Here is a 6044-nt window from a genome sequence, read left to right on the forward strand (position 1 = left end):
ATGTATGCCTCACCGAAGATGGAGTGGACCTTACCGTGGGGCCCACCTTGATGTATATATTATATATCCACGCTGTCCATTCTTCTTCTTCTTCTTCTTCTTTTTTCCTTTTTAATTCATATCATTTTAGGGTATGAGCCCCATAATAAAGGAGATCCAAGTTTCAGGCGGGAGTCAAGGCCGACACAACCGGAAGATCCACTCAAAATTGACTCAGTTAAGCTCAGCTCAAATATATACACACACACACACTCTATGCCGTCGACCTCATGGGAACTTCCCATGAGGTCAAGCTGTGTGGGTCCACGGTGATGCATGTCAAAGATCTGCCCCAACAGTTAGATGCACCATTCCATGGTGGGCATCGGGCTTAAAACATCAAGTCAATACATGACTTGTGTGGGGCACACAATGTACAAAAGTTGAAAGGGGTTACACTCTCATTAAAAAATTCATAATCATTTGATGGGCCCACCGAGATGTGGTTCACAATCCAGCCCATCCATTATGTGTGCCCCACTTGGATGAGGGGTCAGACCAAGTTTCAGATGCATCTAAATTTCAGGTGGGTCCCACTAAGTTCTTTTATATGTTTTAGGCACGTCTTCACCTGATTTTAGATGGTATGGTCCACCTGAGTACCGGATGCGGTTGTTTTTTGGGATATACCATAATTTAAAGGGGACCCATCAAATGCACAATGTTGATGTTCGACACACATCATAGTGGGGCCCCACAGCTCAACCTCATGGGTAGTTCCCATGAGGTCGATAGATCTATATATATATATATATATATATATATATATATGGGAAAAGGTGCTATGCGCACAACCTCACGATAAGCTCCTGTGAGGTCGAGCTATATGGGCCCCACCGTGATGCATATCGGCCATCAACACCGTGCATTTGATGGGTCCCCTTTAAATTATAGGATATCCCAAAAATCAGTCGTATATGGAACTCAGGTGGGCCATACCATCTAAAGTCATGTGAAGACACCGTTAAAACATATAAAAGCACTTGGTGGGGGCCCACCTGAAATTTTCATTCGTCTGAAACTTAGTCTGAATCCTCATCCAAGTGGGACACACATAATGGATGGGCTAGATTTGCAAACCACATCTCGGTGGGCCCAAAAAATGGTTATGAATGTTTTAATGGTGCACGGCCCCTCTTCACTTCTGTATGTGGTGTGGCCCACACAAGTCAAGGATTGACTTGATTTTTAAGACCTAGGCCCACGATGGAATGGTGCATCTGACTGATGGGGTAGATGTTCGAAACGCATCACAGTGGGGCCCACACAGCTCGACCTCATGGGACGGACTCGTGAGGTCGAATGCATAGTACCTTTTCCATATATATATAATATGCTCACACACAACTAGTTGGACGTTTAATGAAAACAATCACTTTTGATTAATGAAAGTAAATGCTTCCATCGACATACTAATTTCATTTTGGCATGGAAAAGGGGCCACAGTTTGGGTGGGCCCATCATTGTGTTAATGTAAAATCAACCCCGACCATCAAGTATGTCACCCCATATTAGATCAATGTCTCAAATTTGATCCCCATCCTTCGTTCAGGTCAACCACACGATTGGAAACATTGTACATGGAAAGCTTCACCCACTAAAGTATTTCCTTTGGTGTGGCTCACATGAATCACCTATGGACCTGATTTTTGGAACCCAGGCTTAGTTTTGGTGCGACATCCAATGGATGGAATGAATTTCACAGTTTCATCAGGATGGGCCCTGTAAAAATCGAGGGTGGATGTCTCCCTCCTAAATGTTCCCATTGGTGTGACCCATCTGAATCACCGGTTAGCCTAATTTCTTGGCTTTGTGTCTATAGCTGGTTTATAGATATAATGGTCGAATTGGATCTCACATACATGTTAGAGTGCGCCCATAGAAAATCAGATATGGGAGTCAATGAGGTGCCTGTTCCCAACACACTACCGCTTGGCGTAATTTAAGATGATAATTAACGCTCATAATGCTTGGCAGAGAAGAGAAGTGGCGTTATTTTGGTAATTAATTTAAACTAACTTTGGAAAAGAGTGGCCCGTTCGGGTCAGCCCACCATGGTGTTAATTTTAAATCTACCCCGAACATCAGGTGGGTGACCTCACCCTACACCTAGGGTTCAAAAATCAGGTCCATCCTTTTTTCAGGTGGACCACGCAGCTGGAAATAGTTGATAAAGAAAAGCTTACACTCCAAACTATTTACGTTTGTGTGGCCTACTTGAAAGATAGATGGACTTGAAATTTGGACCATAGGCCTAAGTTTTAGTGTGGCATCTAATGATTGAAGTGGATTTGATATAATCTCTATGGTGGGCCCTGTAAAAATCAAGGGTGGACGTCTCTATTCTAACTATTTTCTTCGGTATGATCCACCTGAATCACAGGTGGGCTTTATTTTTAGGTTTTGTGCTCGAAATAAAATTACACATCTAATGGTTGGAGTGGATCATACATACACATCAAGGTGAGCCCCATAAAAAATCAAGATAGAGCCTCCGCTGAAATTCTTTTTTTCCAATAAAAGTCTAAGTTGGAGTACCGTTTAATGTCTAGCTAGCACGTATCATCCAACCTTTTATGTAAATATGACATCCAACCCGTCTAATAGGTTGGTCCATCACCAACATTACTTTTTGTAAAACACCACAACAATCATATATATAAGCCAGTAGGCTAAACACAATTTGGTTGATTTTAATGGTGGGGGAATTTCTATCTTAACTATTTACCATGGTGTAGCCAATCGAGTGTTGAATCTACCTTAGTTTTAAGCCCTTGTCCAAACATGAGGGTGGCCCGCATGATGGACGGGATGGATCTACTCCACATGAATTCTTTCCTTCTAGGTCTGTGAAAGCAATGCCCGTTAACCTTAGAAGGTCATGCAAACTTTATACTAATATTTGGTAAGAGAAGACGTGTGAAGGGAGAGTAAATGTAGGATGGGCTGTATGTTATTATAGATTTGGACCATCCAACTCAAAATCAGATCCATGCATTAGATAGATTACACGTCATCATGCTGGGGACAAAAAAGAATTTGATGATCTTATGATCAATCATGTCAAATACTTAAGAAGTGTTGGTTGTTAATAAACTAGTCCAACGATCCAGATTTAACATGCATACGTACTTTCTTTACAAGCGTAGTTTCTTAGTTTTTGGTACATAATTTCTCTTTATTGAGTCTTAACTGATGAATGGCCTAGATCTTTGACATGTGTATCACTACTTTACATAACTAGCATTCTAAAATTCCTCAACGTAAGCATATGTATTATATAAATGCATAGCTAGTTTGACGAAACTGCAGTACCCAACTAGTTGTGTGTGAGCATTACTCTCTCTCTCTCTCTCTCTCTCTCTCTCTCTCTCTGTATCTTTTTATTTTTATTTTTGGCCGTAGTTGACCCGACAGGCCCTCTCTCCCTCTCAATTTCAAATCAATCCCCCCCCTCTCTCTCTCTCTCTCTCACCGACTGTCCTTCCCCTTCCGCTGTCATTGTCCAGTCGGCCCATCCGTCTCTGTCCGAGCACTCGACCATGCCTGTCTACTCGGTCACCCAGCTTGAGCACTTGATCGAGTAATCAACCTTCCCTATCTGGCCATTTGTCCTTGTCTGAGCACCCTCTTTCTATTTGAGCGCTGGAACTCGAACTCAGCTCAAACTTAACTTGAGTTGGCCCGAGCTGTTGACCAAACCAAGCTAAGCCAAACTCGAGCTAAGGTGGTCTGCTGGCCAAACCCAGTCAAGCTATGCCAAGCTTGACTTGGCTCAGCTTGTGTTCAGCTCTAGGTGGACCATACGATAAGAAACAATGGTAATTGAATGCCTTATCATTATTTGCCACCAACCTGTTAATACATTCACATAAACCAGGATGAAGGAAAACAAAACAAGCAAAAACAAATATTAGCCTGATCCAAACTTTGGTGGTCCTTTAATAGTCAATCAGTGCTGTTTCCCTTCTGAGAATTGGATCTGTGCTCATGCCCTAAAATGATCTGGAAAAACAACATGGATACCCAGAATAAACACATCAAGGTGGGCCCCACCATCTTGGGCTGAGGCTGAGGCCGTAGCAACCCACTCCCATCAGGGGCTAAAGAACCTGCTAGCTAATGATAGATTCTGCCAGAGTGGCCTGTTGGAAGATGCACATGGGTCAAGGAATCAGTCCAAAGATAAAACCAGATTATGGGGCCCACCATAGATGCTTTCACATTCCCAAATTAAGAATGGGAACTGATATCTGGACATTGCTCTCTTAAACATCACAATCCACAAATCTACTTCATGTCATAAAATCTCAAGTGGTCCCTTCAAAAGTGACCAAAATAACCAGTGACACATGAACTTTTTGTACACCCTACTTCACACGTTTCTCCCACGCCTATTATGGCCTGTTGGAATGTGCCATATCTTTCACCACCTTAGCAATATCAAGACATCCAATCACAGCTTGACATGTGGCGTTTGACACGTAATTTTGCGTCAGCATGCACTAGTGCAATCTGACATGCTGACAGGACAATGATGTGGGCCACGCCTTAATGCAAGGCGTAGGCTACACAATACTTTACAGCACAAGCGATAAGAAAACACTACTTGTGTTAGGCATTGACAGAATCAACTGTAACCATTAAACTATGTAAGCATGATTAGGACTTGAGTGGTAGCATGGTGTTACAAAAACACGGCCGCACGAATCTGCGGCTGTGTTTAAATCACGGCATATAAATCAAATGAATTTTGTACATATGCAGGAAGGTTCCGGTGGACAGAATATCATCAGATTCCTCAATAATTGGATGATAAAATACATGCTTCTTGTCTACTTTTTCCATTCAATTGCAATGATGAATGAGATGCAAATGGACTTAGTGGAGAATGCATTCTTTTTCTTTTAAACATTTCAGAGACAAATATAAAGGTAGGAATTTATAGGACAAACGGCACTCCTTTGCATGCGTCAAGAGTCCATTGATGAAAAGTGAAAAGGAACTGGAGAAAGCTTACGCCAAGATTCCATTGATGAAAAGGGATTAGGAACTGGAGAAAGCTTGCGTCAGGAGTCCATTGATGAAAAAGACACTCTTTATATAAAGAAAAGACTGTTTCTTAATTCTTCCTCTTCCATTCCATAGAGGCTGTATCTGTTGTAGAATATGATCATTTTATGATGGGTCTTTGAGGCCCACAATCCATCCAAAAATGATCTGATCCAAAACAGAGCTGCTTCAATCATATACCCAAAGTGATCTTATCCAAAGAACGGCTGATTCAATCATATCCCAAAAGTGATCTTGATCCAAAACACAGCTGCTTCAAGCATATCCCCAAAATGATCTTGATCCAAAACACAGCTGATTCAATCTCCACATATATCCTCAAAATGATCTTGATCCAAAACATAGGTGGGTCACCCCACAGGAAATAGTTGAGATAGGACATCCACCATTAAAACCTTCTATATTGTATCTGGGCCCACCTCATCTTTTTTATATACCATCTAGTCCATTCATAAGATGCACTTCACCGTAGGAAACTCAAATGATCAGTCCATTACAAAACTAAAGCTGGAAACTAACAACAAATACCAAACAAACCTACCTTTCCTAAATAATCTTTGCACCCTCACTTTCAAAGATAACAATTTAAAAGAATATCTGACCTTCTTTTCCATCTTTGATCACTGACTAACATACCACCAGATTCTTCTAACCCAGGCACGAGTCAGACACTTGACTCAAATGAGTCACAGAGATGGGGATAGCTCCCCTCTCGTCTGCTAATCTCTTCATTCTCACCACGTTGATCAGGTGGCACTGAAGTTTCACACCATCACTAGTTCACCCTGCCAGCATCCTCTGACACGGACAGTGAGTCGGACACTAAGTCAAACGAGTCATGGGGTGGGGACAGCTCCCCTCCACCCCCACAAATCTCTTCAATCATCTTTGCTACTTGGCCCATCCTCAGCTGTTGAACAGGCACCACCAAA

Source organism: Magnolia sinica, chromosome 10, assembly GCF_029962835.1.
Source record: "Magnolia sinica isolate HGM2019 chromosome 10, MsV1, whole genome shotgun sequence".
NCBI lineage: Eukaryota > Viridiplantae > Streptophyta > Magnoliopsida > Magnoliales > Magnoliaceae > Magnolia > Magnolia sinica.